This window comes from Hippopotamus amphibius, chromosome 1, assembly GCF_030028045.1.
Source record: "Hippopotamus amphibius kiboko isolate mHipAmp2 chromosome 1, mHipAmp2.hap2, whole genome shotgun sequence".
NCBI lineage: Eukaryota > Metazoa > Chordata > Mammalia > Artiodactyla > Hippopotamidae > Hippopotamus > Hippopotamus amphibius.
Window position 1 is genome coordinate 120,933,981 of NC_080186.1, and position 21,222 is coordinate 120,955,202.

A 21,222-nucleotide genomic window follows, 5' to 3' on the forward strand; every position below is an offset into this window, starting at 1 on the left:
CTTCCCTTTCAATTTGGATGACTTCTACCTCTTTTTCTTGTCTGATTGCTGTGGCTAGGACTTCCAATACTATATTAAATATAAATGGCTAGAGAGGAAACCCTTATTTTGTTCCTGATATTAGAGAAAAGACTTTCAACTTTTCATTATTGACTATGATATTAGATGTGAGTTTGTCATAAATGACCATAATTATGTTGAGATATCTTCCCTTTATGGAAACTTTGATGAAACTTTTTTAATTATCATGAATGGATGTTGAGTTTTGGCAAATGATTTTTCCCACATATTGAGATTTTAATGTGATTTTTATCCTTTACTTTGTCAATTTTATTGTATTATGTTGATTCATTTGTGGATATCGAACCATTCTTGCATCCCAGTAATAAATCCAAATTGGTCATGGTGTATGATCCTTTTCCTATGTGTGTGTGTATGTATATATATACATATTTAACTATTCAGGGCATTTTGTGGTTTCATATGAATTTTATTTTTTTTTATTTTAAGAACTTTTATTGAGATATGTGACATGTATAAACTGCATATATTTAAAGTGTACAATTTGATATTTTTTTTCTTATCAGTAATGTATATATGGCAATCCCAATCTACCAATTCATCCCACCAAAACCCTCCCCCCACTTTCCCCACTTGGTGTCCATATGTTTGTTCTCTACATCTGTGTCTCTATTTCTGCCTTGCAAACTGGTTGATCTGTACCATTTTTCTAGATTTTGCATATAAGCATTAATATATATTTGTTTTCCTCTTTCTGACTTACTTCACTCTGTAAGACAGTCTCTAGGCCCATCCATGTCTCTACAAATGTCCCAATTTCATTCCTTTTTACAGCTGAGTAATATTCCATTTTATATATGTACCACATCTTCTTTTTTTAATTGATTAATTACTTTATTGGCTGTGTTGGGTCTTCATTGCTGCACACAGATTTTCTCTAGTTGTGGCAAGCAGGGGCTACTCTTCATTGTGGTGCATGGGCTACTCATTGCAGGGGCTACTTTTGTTGTGGAGCATGGGCTCTAGAGGAGCGGGCTTCAGTAGTTGTGGCTCATGGGCTTAGATTGCTCCATGGCGTGTGGGATCTTCTTGGAGCAGGGATTGAACCCATGTCCCCTGCATTGGCAGGTGGACTCTTGACCACTGTACCACCTAGGAAGTCAAAGGTACCACATCTTCTTTATCCATTCATCTGTTGGTGGACATTTAGGTTGCTTCCATGACCTAGCTATTGTACCTAGTGCTGCAATGAATATTAGGGTGCAAGTGTCTTTTTGAATTATGGTTTTCTCTGGATATGTGCCTGGTAGTGGGATTGCTGGTCCATATTATAATTCTATTTTTAGTTTTTCAAGGAACCTCCATACAGTTCTTCATAGTGGCTGTATCAATTTACATTCCCACCTACAGTGTAAGAGGGTTCCCTTTTCTCCACACCTGCTCCAGTGTTTACTGTTTGTAGATTTTCTGATGATGTCCATTGTAACTTGTGTGAGGTGATACCTCACTGTAGTTTTTTTTTTTTTAATTTATTTGTTTATTTTTATTTATTGTCTGCGTTGGGTCTTTGTTGCTGTACATGGGCTTTCTATAGTTGTGGAGAGCAGGGGCTACTCTTTGTTGCTGAGACCAGGCCTCTCATTGGGGTGGCTTCTCTTGCGGTGGAGCATGGGTTCTAGACACGGGCTTCAGTAGTTGTGGAGCATGGGCTCATTAGTTGTGGCTCATGGGCTCTAGAGCACAGGCTCAGCAGCTGTGGCACACAGGCTTCATTGCTCTGTGGCATGCAGGATCTTCCCAGACCAGGGCTCAAACCTGTGTCCTCTGCATTGGCAGGTGGATTCTTAACCACTGTGCTACAAGGGAAGCCCCTCACTGTAGTTTTGATGTGCATTTCTCTAAAGATTAGTGATGTTGAGCATCCTTTCATGTGTTTGTTGGCCATCTGTATGTCTTCTTTGAAGAAATGCCTATTTCAGTCTTCTGCCCATTTGTGGATTGGGTTATTTGCTTTTTTGGTATTAAGCTGCATGAGCTGCTTGCATATTTTGCAAAGGATTAATCCTTTGCCCATTGCTTTGTTGGCAAGCATTTTTTCCCATTCTGAGGGTTGCCTTCTTGTCTTGTTTATGGTTTCTTAGGCTGTGCAAGAGCTTTTAAGTTTCATGAGGTCCCATTTGTTTATTCTTGATTTTATTTCCATGATTCTAGGAGGTGGGTCAAAAAGGATCTTACTTTGATGTATGTCATAGAGTGTTTGCCTATGTTTTCCTCTAAGAATTTTATAGTGTCTGGCCTTACATGTAGGTCTTTCATCCATTTTGTGTTTATTTTTGTATATGGTGTTAGGAAGTGTTCTAATTTCATTCTGTTGCATGTAGCTGTCCAATTCTCCCAGCACCACTTATTGAAGAGGCTGTTTTTTTTTTTTTCTATTGTATATCCTTGCCTCCTTTGTCAAAGATAAGGTGCCCATAAGTGCTTGGGGTTACCTCTGAGTTCTCTATTCTATTCCATTGATCTTCCTTTCTACTTTTGTGCCAGTACCATACTGTCTTGATCACTGTAGCCTTGTAGTATAGTTTGAAGTCAGGAAGCCTAATTCCACCAACTCCGTCTTTCCTTTTCAAGCTTGCTTTGGCTATTTGGGGTCTTTTGCTTTTCCATGCAGATCATAAAATTTCTTGTTCTAGTTCTGTAAAAAATACCATTGGTAATTTGATAGGGATTGCATTGAATCTGTAAATTGTTTTGGGTAGTATAGTCATTTTCACAATGTTGATTCTTCCAATCCAAGAACATGGTACGTCTCTCCATCTGTTTGTATTGTCTTTGATTTCTTTCATCAGTGTCTTATAGTTTTCTGTATACAGATCTTTTGCCTCCTTAGGCAGGTTTATTCCTAAGTACTTTTTGTTGTTGTTGCAGTGGCAAATGGGAGAGTTCCCTTAATTTCTCTTTCTGCTCTTTCATTGTTAGTGTATATGAATGCTAGAGATTTCTGCACATTAATTTTGTATCCTGCTACATTACTAAATTCACCTATTAGTGCTAGCAGTTTTCTGGTAGCATCTTAAGTGTTTTATGTGAGTAATATCATGTCATCTGCAAAGAGTGACAATTTTACTTCTTTTCCAATTTGGATTCCTTTTATTTTGTTTTATTCTCTGATTGCTGTGGCTAATGCTTTCAAGACTATGTTGAATAATAGCAGTGAGTGCGGGCACCCTTGTCTTGTTCTTGTTCTTAGAAGGAATGCTTTCAGTTTTTTGCCATTTAGAATGATGTTAGCTGTTGGTTTCTCATATATAGCTTTTATTCTGTTGAGGTAATTTCCTTCCATGCCCATTTTCTGGAGAGTTTTTATCATAAATGGATATTGAATTCTGTCAAAAGCTTTTTCTGCATTTATTGAGATGATCATATGGTTTTTATCTTCCATTTTTTAATGCATCAGATTGATTGATTTGTGTATATTGAAGAATCCTTGCATCCCAGGGATAAACCCCACTTGATCATGGTGTATGATTTTTTTAATGTGCTGTTGGAGTCTGTTAGCTAGTATTTTGTTGAGGATTTTTGCATCTGTATTCATCAGTGATATTGGTCTGTAATTTTCTTTTTTTGTGACATCTTTGCCTGGTTTTGGTATCAGGGTGATGGTGGCCTTGTAGAATGAGTTTGGGGGTGGTCCTTCTTCTGCTATATTTTGGAGGAGTTTGAGAAGGATAGGTATTCTCTCTCCTCTAAATGTTTGATAGAATTCACCTGTGAATCCATCTGGCCCAGGGCTTTTGTTTGTTGGGAGATTTTTAATCACAGTCTCAATTTCTGTACTTGTGATTGGTCTCTTCATATGTTCTATATCTTCCTGGTTCAGTCTTGGAAGATTGTATTTTTCTAAGAATTTATCCATATCTTCCAGGTTTTCCAATTTATTGGTATATAGTTGCTTGTAGTAGTCTCTCACGATCTTTTGTATTTCTGTGGTGTCTGTTACTTCTCCTTTTTCATTTCTAATTCTGTTGATTTGTGTCTTCTCCCTTTTTTTCTTGATGAGTCTGGCTAATGGTTTATCAATTTTGTTTATCTTCTCAAAAAACTAGCTTTTTGTTTCATTGATCTTTGCTACTGTTTCCTTCATTTCTTTTTCATTTGTTTCTGATCTGATCTTTATGATTTCTTTCCTTCTGCTCACTTTACGGTTTCTTTGTTCTTTTTTCTCTAATTGTTTTAGGTGTAAGGTTACGTTGTTTATTCAATATTTTTCTTGTTTCTTAAGGTAGGACTGTATTGCTATAAACTTCCCTTTTAGAATTCCTTTTGCTGTGTCTCATAGGTTTTGGATTGTTGTGTTTTCAATGTCCTTTGTTTCTAGATATTTTTGGATTTCCTCTTTGATTTCTTTAGTGATTTCTTGGTTGTTTAATAGCATACTGTTTAGCCTCCATGTGCTTGTATTTTTTGCCGTTTTTTTTCCCTGTAATTGATATCTAGTCTTATGGCGTTGTGGTCCCAAAAGATGCTTGATATGATTTCAATTTTCTTGAATTTACTGAGGTTTGATTTGTGACCCAAGATGTGATCTATCCTGGAACATGTTCTGTGTGCACTTGAGAAGAAAGTGTATTCTGTCGTTTTTGGGTGGAGTGTCCTATAAATATCAATTAAGTCAAGATGGTCTAATGTGTCTTTTAAAGCTTGTGTGTCCTTGTTTATTCTCTGTTTGGATGATCTGTCCATTGATGTAAGTGGGGTGTTCAAGTCTCCCACTATTATTGTGTTACTGTCAATTTCCCCTTTTATGGCTCTTAGCATTTGCCTTATGTATTGAGGTGCTGCTATGTTGGCCATATAGGTATTTACAATTGTTATAGGTTGTTCTTGGATGGATCCCTTGATCATTGTGTAGTGTCCTTCCTTGTCTCCTGTAATAGTCTTTACTTTAAGGTCTAATTTGCCTGATATGAGTATTGCTACTGCAGCTTTCTTTTGACTTCCATTTGCATGGAATATCTTTTTCCAGCCTTTTACTTTCAGGCTATATGTGTCCCTTGGGCTGAGGTGGGTTTATTGTAGGCAGTAGTTAGAAGGGTCTTGTTTTGTATCCATTCAGCCAGTCTGTGTCTTTTGGTTGGAGCATTTAATCCATTTACATTTGAGGTGATTATTGACATGTGTGTTTCTGTTACCATTTTCTTAATTGTTTTGGGTTTGTTTTTGTCGGTCTTTTCCTTCTTTTGTGTTTCCTACTTAAAGAAGTTCCTTTAGCAGTTGTTGTAAGGCTGGCTTGGTGGCACTGAATTCTCTTAACTTTTGCTTGTCTGTAAAGCTTTTGATTTGTCCATCGAATCTGAATGAGATTCTTGCTGTGTAGAGTATTCTTGGCTGTAGGTTTCTCTCTTTCAGGACTTTCAGTATATCCTGCCATTCCCTTCTGGCCTGCAGAGTTTCTGTAGAAAGGTCAGCTGTTATCCTTATGGGTTTTCCCTTATATGTTATTTGTTGCTTTTCTCTTGCTGCTTTTAACATTTTTTCTTTGTGTTTAATTTTCAATTAATATGTGCCTTGGTGTATTTCTCCTTGGGTTTATTCTGTATGGGACTCTCTGTGCTTCTTGGACTTGGTTAATTATTTCCTTTCCCATGTTGGGGAAGTTTTCCACTACAGCCTCTTCAAATATTTTCTCAGACCCTTTCTGTTTTTCTTCTTCTTCTGGGATGCCTATGATTCGAATGTTGGTGTGCTTAATGTTGTCACCAAGGTCTCTGATACTGCCTTCCATTCTTTTTATTCTGTTTTCTTTTTCCTGCTCTGTGGCAGTTATCTCCCCCATTCTATCTTCCAACTCACTTATTCATTCTTCTGCCTCAGTTATTCTGCTGGTTATACCATGTAGAGTATGTTTAATTTTGGTTATTTTGTTGGCCATTGCTTTTTGTTTGTTCTTTAGTTCTTCTGAGTCCTTATTAGCTGTTTCTTGTATTTTCTGTATTTTGTTATCAAGATTTTGTGTCATCTTTACTGTCATTACTCTGAATTATTTTTCAGGCATTTTTCCTATTTCCTCTTCATTTATTTTGTCTTGTGTTTTTTTTTTTTTTTTTTTTCCTGCTTCTTTGCCTGCATGGTGTTTCTTTGTTTTCCCATGGTAGTCCAAACTTCAGAGGTTGCTTTTCCCAGCAATAGAGCAGTTTAAAGAAGACTGTCCAAGTTCCAGAGTAATGGTCGAGTGTTGAGTCAAACAAATACTAAGTCAAGGAAACACATACATGTATAAGACACACAGATACTGAATCCAATAGAACATAAGGCACTGGAAAGACCTGACAGAAGAATCCCAGTATGCTATCAGACATTCAAAGAGAAAACCAACAGAAATTCAAAACCAAAACAGAACAAAACAGAAACAAAAGCTGAAACAAACAAACAAACAAACAAACACATAACACCACATACACACACAAACACAAATCCAGGGACATATTAAAAGCTAGGACCAAATACAATAAAGAGCTAGAGTACCACCAGACTGACTGAAGATTCTCAGAATGAAATCAGACAATTATACTAAGATCTAAGTTAAAGACAAAACCTAATATTAAATACCTAAGCAGTGTGTCATCTGGAGAATAACGCAAGGAAACAGAGCAGACTGATAATATTGCATATAAGTATATTAAGATAAAATAAACTAAAAAGGATAGAGGACATGGGAACAGAAGAGTGCAGTGTGACTGGAAATATGAAAAGAAAAAAATAGAAATGTATAAAAGATAGAGATGAAAAGAAGGTAGGAGAGATACAGTCAGCACTACAAAGAACTTAGCTAGAAATAGAAGTATATAAAAAGGCTAAAATAAAAATGGAATAAAAATGTTATAAAACGTTTAGATCTCTTAGGACTAGAATCATAAATACTTAAAAAATAAAATTAAAAAAAAAAAAACAAAACTAGAACTGACACCAGAATGGGCCAGTTTAATAGAATTAATACTAATATTTCTGTTTCCTTGGTGTCTCAGCTGTAAGTGTCCTTCTACCCTCCTTGGCCTTTTTGTATTATTCTGTGACCAGCAGAGCTTCCTTTATTGTTTGTCTGTAAGTGGTGGTGTATGGCGAGAGAGAGGGTACAATAGTGACTCCTTCCTCTGGGAGTGAGTGAGCAGTGGTGCCCTGCCTGGGACATGGCAGCTTGGGCATCTCAGGCCGAGAGTGCAACTCCAACCACGGCTCCTGACCCCTGCTACTCCCTTATTTATTATCTTTTTGGATGATCTATCCAGTGGTGTAAGTGGGGATTTATAGTATCCTACTATAATTGTGTTACTGTCAATTTCCCCTTTTATGGTTGTTAGCATTTGCCTTATATATTGAGGTGCTCCTATATTGGGTGCATAGATATTTTCCATTGTGATATGTTCTTCTTGGATGGATCCCTTGGTCATTATGCAGTGTCCTTCCTTGTCTTTTGTAATAGTCTTTACTTTAAAGTCTAATTTGTCTGATATGAGTATTGCTACTACAGCATTCTTTTGACTTCCATTTGCATGGAATATCATTTTCCATCCCCTTACTTTCAGTCTGCATTTGTCCCTAGGTCTGAAGTCGGTCTCTTGTAGACAGCATATATATGAGTCTTGTTTTTTTATTCCATTCATCCAGTCTGTGTCTTTTGGTTGGAGCATTTTATCCATTCACATAAGATGATTATTGACATGTATGTTCCTATTACCATTTTCATAATTATTTTGGGTTTGTTTTTGTAGGCTTTTTTCTTCTCTTGTTTTTCCTACTTAGAAAAAATTCCTTTAGCAATTGTTGTAAGGCTGGTTTGGCGGTGCTGAATTCTCTTAACTTTTGCTTGTCTGTGAAACTTTTGATTTCTCACTCAAATCTCAATGCGATTTTTGCCAGGTAGTGTATTCTTGCCTGTAGTTTTTTCTCTTTCAAGACTTTAAGTATATCCTGCCACTCCTTTCTGGCCTTCAGAGTTTCTGCAGAGAGAGAAGCCATTATCCTTATGGGTTTTCCCTTATATGTTATTTGTTGCTTTTCTCTTGCTGCTTTTAATATTTTTTCTTTGTGTTTACTTTTCATTAGTTTGATTAATATGTGCCTCAGTGTGTTTCTCCTTGGGTTTATTCTGTATGAGACTCTCTGTGTTTCTTGGACTTGATTAACTATTTCCTTTCCCATGTTGGGGAAGTTTTCTACTATAACCCCATCAAATGTTTTCTCAGACCTTTTCTTTTTTTCTTCTTCTGGGACACCTATGATTCGAATGTTGGTGCACTTCATGTTGTTACAGAGGTCTCTGAGATTGTCTTCCATTCTTTTTATTCTTTTTTCTTCTGCCTGCTCTGTGGCAATTATTTCTAACATTTTATCTTCCAAATCACTTAGTCATTCTTCTGCCTCAGTTATTCTGCTGTTTATACCATCTAGAATGTTTTTAATTTCAGTTATTGTGTTGTTCATTACTGTTTGTTTGCTCTTTAGTTCTTCTTGGTCTGTATTAAATGTTTCATGTATTTTCTCTTTTTTTTTTTTTTTTTTTGAGATTTTGGATCATCTTTACTATCATTACTCTGAATTCTTTTTCAGGCAAATTGCCAATTTCTTCTTCATTTATTTGGTCTTGTGGGTTTTTATTTTGTTCCCTTGCCTGCAAAATGTTTCTTTGTTTTCTCATTTTGTCTAATTTATAGTATTTGCTGTCTCCTTTCCCTATCCTGCCTAATAGTAATTCCTCTTGTTTCTGTTCTCTGCCCCTGTAGTGAAGTCAGTCCAGTTTCTTGAGTAGGCTTCTTGGTGGGAGGGCCTGGTGCCTGCTTTCTGGTGTGTGGGTCTGAGTCTTTTCCCTCTGATGAACAAGGCCATGTCAAGTGGTGTGTTTTAGGGTATCTGTGAAATTAATATGGCTTTAGGTAGTCTGTGTGCTGATGAGTGGGTTTGTGTTCCTGTCTTGTTTGTAGTTTGGTGTGAGGTATCCAACACTGACAGTTGCAGGCAGTCAGACAAAGCTGGGTCTTAGACTCTGATAGAGGGCTCCATGAGAAATCTCTGTGGTTAATCTTCCCTGTTGCTGAGGGTTCTCTAGTGGTCTAGCATCCTGGACTCAGTGCTCCCTCCCCAGAGCCTCTGACTTGACTTCTGATTGAGGAAGCCAGACTCCAGAGGTTGCTCATCTTGGCAATATAGGGGATTAAAAAAGGCTATCCAAGCCCCAGACTTATGGTAAAAGGCCAAGTCAAACCAACAAATGCTGAATGAAGGAAATATGTGCACACACAAGAAACACAAAAACAGAACCCAACAGAACTAAGAGCACTAGAATAACCTGACAGAAGGACCCCAGAATGCAATCAGACAATTAAAGAGAAAACCAACAACAATTCAAAACAAAAACAAACAAGAACTAACAAACAAACAAAAAACCAGGGAAATTGTAAAATGAGGACCAAATATAACAGGGCCCAAATAGAAACAGGGAGCAATTATAACAAAGAGCAAGAGAACAACCAGATAGACTGAAGATCCTCAAAATGAAATCAAACAATTATAATTAGAACTAAGATAAAGATAAAACCTAATAATAAAAACCAAAGCAGTGTGTCATTTGAAGAATAAAGCAAGGAAACAGAGTGGACCAATAATATTGATTTAAAATATAATAAGATAAAATACAATAAAAAGGGATAGAACACAGAGCAACAGAAGAGTGTAGTATGACTGGAAATATAAAAAGAAAAAATAGAAATGTATTAAATGTAAAGAAGAAGAGAAGATAGGAGAGAGAAATTCAGCACTACAAAAAAAGCTAGCTGGAAATAGAAATATATACAAAGGCTAAAAATAAAAATTAATGTAAAAAAGAACTAAGATCACTAAAAAAATAAAAAAGCTAGAACTGACCACAGAATGGATGCAATCAATAGAATTAATAATAATTTTGTTTCCTTGGGGTCTCAGCTGTAAGTATCCTTATACACACCTTAAGCCTCAGGCCACCTTCACCTCTGAAAGAGGCCCTCTTCTGCCTCTGGGTTGGACTCTGGACCTGCTGTGGGTCCTGTGGGTTCCACTTAGGCTCTGATCTGGTCCAATTCCTGTGTGTGCTTGCTGCCACAGTCCACAGCTGCCAGAGCTAGACTTTTTACATTTGTGGGAACATTCATTTGTGGGAACATTCATTGTCTATTCAGATATTCCAAAGACATAGGGCCTTCCTAGATGATCACGGGGATTTAGTGTGCAGTGTGTATATTTGATGGAAAGATTTTAGAACCTTTCCTTAGTCTCCCTCTTCCTGGTGTTCAGCTTTGGTTTTGTCCTTGCTTCTGCATGTGGTTTAACTGCCAGAGTCTGGTCCTGAGGCTGCCTTGGAGCTCTTTGGGTCTGCCTCAGTGACAGTTTCCTTTATTTTTCATCTGCAGATGCAGGTGTGTGGGGAAAGAGAGGCTTTGATAGTGGCTCCTCTCCCAGTGTGTGAGTCAACCGTAGCACCCTGCTTGGATTGAAAGAGCCCCAAGGATGATGCCAAATGTGTAGGGATGCCAGCAGCCATGGGTATAAAAATCTGTCTTAGTGTGGTTCTTTACTGGTGCCTGGCATGAGGCGCCTGATGGGCAGCCCTTGCAAGCTTTTTGTATTACTCTGTGACCAGTAGAGCTTCCTTTATTGTTCATCTGTAGGCACAGCTGTGTGGGGAGAGTGAGGGTACAATAGTGGCTCCTTCCCCTGCATGCAGGCCAGCAGTAGTGCCCTGCCTGGGTCACGGGAATCCTGGCAGTGGTGGTGGTGCCAATTGAAGAGGGAAGCTGGTGAGCTCGGGTGTAATAGGAATGTCTCCAGAGATGTTCTTCTCTGTGGCCTTCTTCTGGCTCTCGGCAGCAGGCACCCCAGGCCAGCCCCCCTCTCCAGTGGCTTTTTCTATCCCTTGTTAACTGCAATAGCCAGGCCCAGAAGGGGCCTCCCTTTGTTTGTCACAGGCACTGAAAGAGAGGCTACAATAGTGGCTCCTTCCCCTGCATGTGAGTCAGCAGTAGTGCCCTGCTTGGCTCATGGGTGCCCTGACAGCTGTGCCAATTGCACAGGGAAGTTGGTGGCTTTGGGTGTAACAGGAATGTCTCCAGAGATGTCTTCCTCTTCAGACTTCTTCTGGCTCTTAGCCAGAGGCACACCAGGCCAGTCCCGCCAGGGGACTTTTTCTCCCCTTAGTCAACTATGACAGCCAGGCCCAGAGGGAGCCTCCCTTTGTTTGCTGCAGGTGCCAAAAAAGAGGCTACAACAGTGGTTCCTACCCCCTGCTTGTGAGTCAGCAGTAGCGTCCCACCACCATGGTCACCCAGCTTTCCACTGTAGGCATTCTCCCCTGTGGATTTCTTCCCTCCTGTCCTCTCAGTCTGTCTCCCCACAGCCAGCAATGTTTCTCACCCTGAACCAATTCTCCAGTTCCCACGTTCCAGCTCCCAGACCCCTTGTACTGCTGTGAGCCTGCATCTCAGTCCAGGACACACAGAGCTGTGGTACGGGTCCTCTGTGTGTTTCTCACTCTTTCCCATCTGCCACAGATCAGCTGCTTCACCCTTTTTGAACAGTCCCAAATGCCTCCCTCTGACCCAATCAAATTCTCCCATTGGTGTGGGGGTTTCCCCTCAGATACAGGGGGTTTCCCTGAATTTGGCAATCTCTCCTCTGTTTTAGCTCCCCACACCCTAGGGTGTAGGACCTGTCCCTTTCCTTTCTTCTCCTCCTCTTTCTCCTTTTTTCCCCCTCTGTCTTACGCAGTTATGTCAGGATCTTTGCAGTCCTTTCTGGTGTCCAAGGTCTTCTGCTAGTGTTCAGCCAGTTTTCTGTGGGAATTATTGCATCTTTTGATGTATTCCTGATGCATCTGTGGAGAGAGATGCACTCCACATCCTTCTACTTCACTGCCATCTTTCTTCTCCTTCACATATGGCTTTTATTATGTTGAGGTAGTTTCCCTCTATGCCTACCTTCTGGAGAGTTTTATCATAAATTGGTGTTGAATTTTGTCAAAAGCTTTTTCTGTATCTATTGAAATGATCATGTGGTTTTTATCCTTCAATTTGTTAATGTGGTGTATCGCATTGATTGATTTGCATATATTGAAGAATCCTTGCATTCGAGGGATAATCCCCACTTGATCATGGTGTATGATCCCTTTAATGTGCTGTTGGATTCTGTTTGCTAGTATTTTGTTGAGAATTTTTGCATCTAAATTCATCAGTGATATTGGTCTGTAATTTTCTTTTCTTTTTGATAGTACCTTTGTCTGGTTTTTGTATCAGCATGATGGTAAAATGAGTTTGGAAGTGTCCCTTCCTCTGCAAATTTTTGGAAGAGTTTGAGAAGGATGGGTGTTAGCTCTTCTCTAAATGTTTGATAGAATTCACCTGTGAAGCCATCTGGTCCTGGACATTTGTTTGTTGGAAGATTTTTAATCACAGTTTCAATTTCATTACTTGTGATTGGTCTGTTCATATTTTCTATTTCTTCCTGGTTCAGCCTTGAAAAATTATACCTTTCTAAGAGTTTGTTAATTTCTTCCAAGGTGTCAATTTTATTGGCATATAGTTGCTTGTAGTGGTCTTTTATGATGCTTTTTATTTCTGTGGTTTCCTTTTTAACTTCTCCTGTTTCATTTCTAATTTTATTGATTTGAGTCCTCTCCCTCTTTTTCTTGATGAGTCTGGCTAAAGGTTTATCAATTTTGTGTACCTTCTCAAAGAACCAGCTTTAATTTTATTGATTTTTGCTATTGTTTTCTTTGATTCTATTTCATTTATTTCTGCTCTGATCTTTATGATTTCTCTCCTTCTACTAACTTTGGGTTTTATTTGTTTTTCTTTCTCTAGTTTCTTTAGGTATAAGGTTAGATTGTTTATTCGGAATTTTTCTTGTTTCTTAGGTAGGATTGCATTGCTATAAACTTCCCTCTTAGAACTGCTTTTGCTGCATCCCATAGGTTTTGGATCATTGTATTTTCATTGTCATTTGTCTCTAGGTGTTTTTTGATTTCCTCTTTGATTTCTTCAGTGTTCACTTGGTTATTTAGTAGCATATTGTTTAGCCTCCATGTATTTGTGTTTTTTACAGTTTTTTTTTTCTGTAATTTATTTCTTATCTCATAGCGTTGTGGTTGGAAAAGATGCTTGATATGATTTCAATTTTCTTAAATTTACCATGGCTTGATTTGTGACCCAAAATATAATCTATCCTGGAGAATGTTCTGTGTGCACTTGAGGAGAAAGTGTAATCTGCTGGTTTTGGATGGAATGTCCTATTAATATCAATTAAATCTAGCTGGTCTGTTGTGTCATTTAAAGCTTCTGTTTCCTTGTTAATTTTCTGTCTTGATGATCTGTCCATTGGTGTATGTGGGGTATTAAAATCACCCATTATTATTGTGTTACTGTTGATTTCCTCTTTTATAGTTGTTAACATTTGCCTTATGTATTAAGGTGCTTCTATATTGAGTGCATATATATTTATAATTGTTATCTCTTCTTCTGGAATTGATCCCTTGATCATTATGCAGTGTCCTTTCTTGTCTCTTGCAACACTTTTTATTTTAAAGTCTATTTTGTCCTTCATCTCTGATTTTTTCTTTTTATATTTTCTAGTTCTTTGATGACATTCTCACTGTGTTCTTTCATTCTTCTACTGAATTCAGTAAATATTTTTATGAACTTTGCTTTGAACTTTTTTTTATCAGATAAATTATTTACCTTCATTTCATTAGAGATTTTTCTTCTGGGGTTTTATCTTATTCTTTCATTTGGAACATATTCATTTGTCTTTTCATTCTGTTTGAATTTTTTCTTTATCTCTATGAAATCAGATGAAACAGTTACCTATCTTGGTTTTGTGGGTGTCCTTGTGTGGGATTGTCACTGTGTAATCTGTGTGAACCTACTGGCTTTGGTGGGGAAGCTGGATCTGAAGCAAGCACAGGCTGTGACTTCTCCCAGGCCATACACATGGCCACCACCTTGTTGAAGGGTAGGGCTAGAGCCAGAGGGGCTAGTTCCAGGGCCTAGTGTGAGCCATGGTTTCTTCAGAAGCATGATGGTGATCACTTTGGTGGGCTGTGGGCTGGACCCAGAGGGATTGGGGCTGGACCCTAACGTGAGTGGTTTCTTCTCTTGTGGAGTAATGGTGGCTGCTGCCTTGGCAGGAGTGTGGGCCAGAACTGGAGGGGCTAGATCCACATCCCTGTCTAAACCATGGTCTCCCTTGCCACTGGCAGTCACTGCCTTGGTTATGGATGTGGCAAGAGCCCCAAGGATGTTCTGTGACCATGATGGAGTGAGATAAAAAAATATTTTTAAATATTTTAAGTACTAAATGTTAGAAGTTTAGTTATTCTTTAGAGGGTTTAAATTATTTTCCCTCTTAATATGGCTACAGTGAAGTCAAAGAAAGAGCCAATCTCTACTCTTGGTATTTAACTCAATCCCAAATGTTCTTCAAAAGAATTATGTTTTCCTTCTTTGTTTCCAAGAAAACAGCAACTCCACTGAAATATCATTTTAGTCCTCCCAGGGTTCCACATCTACAAAAGAAAGATCACTAAGGCACAACCCATTCTGGAAGCTGTGGCCCGGTCCCTGACCCCGCAGGAATCTCTATTTCCAGTCCACAGTTTATCCCCAGAATGTGGATGCAATGTGAAAACCTTTCCGCACAAAGCCTATGGAGAAAAGGGGAAACAAATGGAAACTGGCACCAAAGAATCAGCTGCCGTGGGAAGAATGAGAATGTTCGCTCTCCAGGGCCAGCACAAAGTGCAGGAGTGAAGCCAACATCCACCTCAAGCTCTAGCAGGTAACCTGGAATATGTCCAGGACAACTTGATTGAACAGTGCTTTCCAGAAATCGTCAAGGACTAAATCTCAGATTTTTCCCTTTCCGTGCTTGTTAAAAGGTGATAGTATAAATGTAAATTATTCTCTTCATCTTAATGATCCATTCCAGGCATCCATCCACTGGCGAATCATGCTACATGACAACACGAGGGTATATATACTACTCTTTGTCCTTCTAGACTGAAACATACATGAACCTTCCTATTCCCCAAATGCTGTCACAAAGCCTATGATTGAAATCTCTAGTTTTGCTGTTAAGGAGTTACTACAAATGTCCTCAGCACTTCAGCACAGAAGTTGTATAATTTTGTTCTCTACTTAGGAAAGGCAGTGTCAAGGTCCAGTACCCTCTAAATTGTCTTAAAAGTAACCACAGCAAGAACTATGGTCCATATGACCTGTCAACAGAGAGACAAGCAGATCACAACTTGTCAAAGCTAAGAGATTCAACAATTTATAGTTTTAGTGCTTGAGTCTTTTCTCATTCTATCCCCAGAGTTAGCTTTCTCTTGGCTGGAATCCAAAAATACCAACCTATCATCTAGGTAGAAGAGATTCTTATTATTACCACAGATTAGATGAATGTGTTTCAGAGAATTATTGTTTCCATATCACGAGATGGAGCTTCCTGGCATGGAAACCATCTCTGAATACAAAGTGTCCATTAGTCAGCCTGAGATCCCCCATCAGAGGGATGGATGCTGTTCAGAATCCACGGGAAGAAGTGGGCTGTGGCTTCCCTAACTGCAGTTCAGGTTGAGAGGTCGTTCTCCTCTGCTGAGATGGCTGGCTGGCATCACCAGTCAACATTAAGTGCTAGGTGTGGTACTACTGGGCTGGCATGGGTCCCCTGCATCATCCCAATCCATGAAAAGTCAATGTCACCAACAGTCTGAATTAAGTCCTGACTGAAAGGGTGAGACAAAGGTTTGCAACTTCAATTTGCCAGACATCCTTGTAATTATAATACTGAGCCACTTATTAAAAACTAAGTGGTTTCTGTCCTGTAGAAAAGGGCAGAATGTGATCATCAGTGTCCCATTGGAAGAGCTGATCGATTTCCTTGGAACGGCGGGAAACAGTGTGAGGAACATGACCTTGATCCGCTCCATCACATGGTCTGGGGTTAGGACACTCGGATGATCTGCGTCATAGCCTCTTCATCTGCTTGATTTGGATCCTGCATATGGGGATTATCTTTTTCCTTTGGAGAGAAAAATCATCCACCTTCACCACGCTTTCGTGCCATGGCATGACGGTGTCGGGACTCATGCAGGTATTTCCTTCTTTCCTTTTGAATTTTCCCTTCTGCCTCTAATTTAGCCCGGGCTTGCCTTCTCTTAAGTATACGGTGGTACTGTTTGGCATTCACATAGAGAGGCTCTTCTTCAAGCATCTCTGCCCCAGGGAGAGGGATTCTTTGGATAGCAGGCACAGAGCCAGCACCAGGTACCATCATGACCATCCCTCCTGAACTGACCACATTGCCCGCCACTGGTAGTGTCACAGTGACAGTGCCTTGCCCAGTGCTGGTTGTGTTGGTGTTGGCTCCGGTCTGAACAATCTGTGCTCCTGCCAAACTGGCTGCAGGGATGGTGATCATGCCTTGCTGGAGAATGGTGCCATCTGCATTAACTGGCTAATAGACGATGGTCTGCCCTTCGGCAGTTTGTGCCACTTGCTGCCCCTGGACAGCAATCTGCTGCTGTGTCTGCGTCTGGCCAGCAGTGACAGCTGTCTGGGGCTGCTGGATGATGATTTGCTGGGTCAGGCCCTGCTGGCCCTGCACCTGCACAGCCTGCCCACCCTGGATCTGGATCTATCCTGGTGGGACCAACTGTATCTGCTGCAAATTCTGTGTCCCAGATACAGGTGCTTGCATGATGGTCTGACCTTGTCCACCAGGAACAGCCTGGACCATGATGGGTTGGCCAGTTGATGTGATTAACTGGCCTCACTGACCTGTACCATTAATGGCTGCCCCTGGACCTGCTGCTGAATCTGTCCAGCCTGTACAACAATCTGCTCTGTTGAACTATTGCTGTTTGCTGTATACTTTTCCATGGTCCCTCCAAGTTAGAGTTCTGTCCACACTGAGTTTCACTCTGCAGATCCTAGAAGACTTCAAGATGCACTCCGTGCCTTGCTCCCCGGGTTCGCTGCCCGTGCTGATTGGCTCCAGTACCGGACCCCGAAACCCAATCAGAGGCTCCAGCTGCCGCTGCCGCAGCCACTGCCACTGCCTCGCAAAAGGGAAATCATTGCAATGGTACAAAACAGAGGTGCAGAGCTATGCAAAGAAAGCAGGAAGTACAGTATCTCCCTAGTCCTTTGTGAATCTAGTAATCTGTCCTGGCTTCCAGATATCAGGAGGGGCTGACCCATAGGCTCACTAGAAACTTCTGGCCCTTTATGTGAATTTCAGGTGTTAACTTTATTTGGTAAGCCCCAAATTCTTCTAATGATAGAATACTGAAAACAATGAAGAATTTATATCCTTTGGTTTATTTAGGAGTCTTCAAGATTCAGAGTTCAGAAACAAATTCCTCAGACCTAATTTCTAGTACTTAAGCCAACAACAGTTTTAAAATGCTATTTATTTGTGTCTGGAGGTTTGTACATAGTAATACCAACTTCATATTGTTGCAGATTTTTTTTCCCACGAGTTTGAGTTTGGTTTTATTTGAAATGAAATGCTTCAGTTGTCATTTTATCATTGCATTTCAGGTAGCTCATGGCCCTTTTATTGTGGTCATTTTAGCACATAATAACCCACAAAGTGGGGGTGAGGTTTGGATTTTTTTTGTTACTAGAAGTTCTTTTATTCATTTGTCCTTGTGACTGTAGTGATGACTTCATAGATGCAAAAAGAGTGAATGGATGAGTGAGTAATTGGTGTAATGCAGTTATTTCACTTCTTGAGTGCTTTTTCCCCCCAGGATAATTGTAAATGTATATATTTTAATTGCACTGGTATATTGAACATGTCAGTGTCCATACCACTGGACCAACAGCATTTTTCTGGCTAATGGGTGCCTGTTAATAATGTCTTGATTTTCCTTTGGGACTCAACTATATAGAAGATTTTTTTTCCCCTCAGCAGTAGGGGGAGCACAGGTGATTGATCATTGATGTCATTTCAATTGTTATTTTTTAAAATAAATAAATTTATAAAAATGCAAAAAAAAAAAAAGAAGTTTAGTTATTAAAATGTTTGGCAGAGAGGGAATATGAGGCAGTTTCACTGAGTTAAGGAGACAGAGACTGGCGTTCAAAGAAGACAAAGGGGATATTTTCAGAGCAGAGAACTGGAAAGGAGTTAGGACAATGAGTGAGCCCCACATAGCAGCAAAAGTATTCCATTAAGTCTTTGGCAGAGCACTGATCTTCACTCCCATTAGAAGAAATTACCTCTTGCAAAAGTAATGCCAAACACTTCCCAGAGTTCACGTAGCAAGTGTCTGTGTTTCTAGCAGCCAGAGTGGAAAGACTTTCCTTTAGTAGTAGTAATAAATCAGCACTAGCCTAAAGGCTGCTCTGATGTACCTTAAAATTTTCAAAAGAAGGCTTGAAAAGATTGAACTGATGAAACAACAGCACACCAGAACAAAATAGAAAAAAACATGAAATCTACAAATTCTGGAACCAAAGTAAAAGATACTAGATATTTAAAAATGCAGAAGAAATACAATCCAATGCAGAAGAAAAATTATTCAACAGAAATAGATTTAAAAAATGACAGAGATGAGAAAATTAGTAGAAAAGGACATTGAAGTGCTCCTTATAAATATATTCTTTATAATCAAGAAGGTAGAGAAAAATGTGAGCATGATGACCTGATTAATGGATGATGGGAATAAGACCCAAGTGTAACTCACAGAGATGAAACTATATACTATCTGAACTTGAAAATACACTGGATAGGACTAGTTTGATTGCTTGTTGATTAGAAAGCAAAGAATGTTTGGGAAGTTAAATGCCCACTGTGATACTATTGTCAGAGGAGCAGAAGGGGGTCTAGAATTCAAATTTATGATTAGAGTAAGCTCTATTTGTGTCTAGAACTGTGTGAACTACTGTACCTGAGAACAATAAACTGCTTTTATGCTTTTTTCCTGCATCTATTGAGATTATTGTGTAGTTTTATCTTTTATTAATATACTGTATTACACTGAATGGATTTCATATGTTAAAGCAATCTTGCATTCCTGGGTTAAATTTCACTTGGTCATGGTGTATAATCCTCATACAATTCTGCACTTGGCTTGCTAATATTTGAGGAATTTTGTGTCTGTTTGCACAAGGATAAATATTGCTTTGTAGTTTTCTTGTTATGCCTTTTTCTGGTTTTTACATTAACATAATAATGACCTCCTAGAATAAGTTGAAAAGTATTTCCTCCATTTCCTTTTTTTTTTTCCCTTCGGAAAATTTGTAAAGTTTTGGTATTTATTCTTTGGGCATTTGGAAGAATTCACCATTAAACATTCTGAAGCTTTTTTTTTTTTCTTTGTGAGTAGTTTTTTGGTTATTAATTCAATTTTGTGGGGCTTTAGATCTATTTATATTTTCTAATTTTTTTGAATCCATTTCAGTAGTTTGTGTCTTTCCGGGAATTTGTCCGCTTCATTTAGGTCATCCAACTTTTTGACATAAAGATTTTCATAGTATTTTCTTATAATCCTTTTTAATTTCTTTAGGTCAATTGTAATGTTTCCTTTTCCTTTCTTGATTTTAATAATTTGAGATTTTCTTTCATTTTTCTTTGCCGGTCTAACTATAAAGATTTGTCAATTTTGCTGATCCCCTCAAAGAATAACTTGTTTTTCTTCAAGTTTCTCTGTTGTGTTTCTGTTCTCTATTTCATTAATTTAATTTTTCTCCAATCTTTGGTATTTCTTGTAGGTCAGCCCTCCAGGGAAAATTTGTCTCATTTTTTATTCATCTATGAATAAATTTCTTTGTTTGAAGAATTACTTTGAAGTATAAACAAGGTAGAATTCTTGGTTGGCAATATTTCTCTCTCAGCACTTTGTATATCACCCAACTGTCTTCTAACCCCCATGGTTTTTGATGAGAAATATGTTTTTTATCATATTGAGGATCCGTTACATGTAATAAACTGATTCTTTCTTCCTGCTTACAAGATTCTGTTTTTGGCTCTTGAGTTTGATTATCATAAATCTAGATATGAATCTCTTTGAGGTTATTTTGCTTGAAGTTTGTTTAGCTTCCTGGATGTATCCATTTATGTATTTCTCCAAATTTGGAAAGCTTTTGGCTTTACTTCTCCAAGTATTTTTTCTCCCCCTTCTCTTTTTTCCTCTGGTTCTGAGACTCTCATTACGAATACATAGTGTTATTCTTGATAATGTCCCATGAGTCTCTGGAGTGATGTTTATTTTTATTATTTTTTTATCTGTGTTCCTCAGACTGGATGCTCTCAATTGGCTTAACTTTGAGTTTATTGACTCTTTTATCTGTCAGCTTAAATCTACTGTTGAGAGTCTTTCAGTGAATTTTGCATGTCAGTTATTGGACTGTTCAACTCCAGAGATTTGATATGGTTTTTTAAAAAATAATTTTAATCTCTTTTTTGATATTCTATATGGTAAGTTATTGTTCATGGTTTCCTTTAATTCTTTAAGCACATTTATAATAGATAATTTTAAATATTTGTCTATTAAGCTCCATATTCATGCTTTCTAAGAAACTGTATCTAGTTACTGCTTTTTTTTTTCTGTGTGTAGATCAGACTTTCCCTTTTCTTTGCATGTCTCATATGTGCTGCTGTTGGTTGTGAAAATCGGACATTTTAAGTTTGTCAACCCTGTACTTCATATCCCTCTAGACTCTTTCAAACAGATGGGTAGAGTGACTATGTGACTGGATGGCATAAGCACAGCTGAGAAGCTAGCCACCCAAGAGGCCCCTGCTAGCCATACCTGTAACTTTCTGTTCATAAATGCATGGTCATAGAGTGGGTGACAGATGGCAAGGTAGTGGTCCAGCACCGTGAGACCCAACAAGTAGCACTCAATCATGCCCAAGGAGTGCTTTGTCATACCTGGACAAAGCACACAGTTGATGAGACGGATGAACACCCACGGAGCAAAGTATACAGCAGCGTGGGCACTGTGGTATTGACATACCAGAATTCCAAGAAGGAGAGGACACTGATGAAGAAGTACATGGGTATGGACAGTCCAACATCTGCGCCTGAACCAGGACCAGTGACCAAAAAGTTCCCCGCCACGATGAGGAGACAGATGCACAGGGTGTCCCCAAGAGTTAAAGATTTCAC

General features: G+C 38.8%; 1 pseudogene; it reads right to left on the reverse strand.

Annotated features, from left to right (window-relative positions):
• Positions 1 to 16,044: 16,044 nt before the first annotated feature.
• On the reverse strand, positions 16,045 to 16,982 carry LOC130830320 (nuclear transcription factor Y subunit alpha-like; annotated as a pseudogene).
• Between the last annotated feature and the right edge of the window lie 4,240 nt (positions 16,983 to 21,222).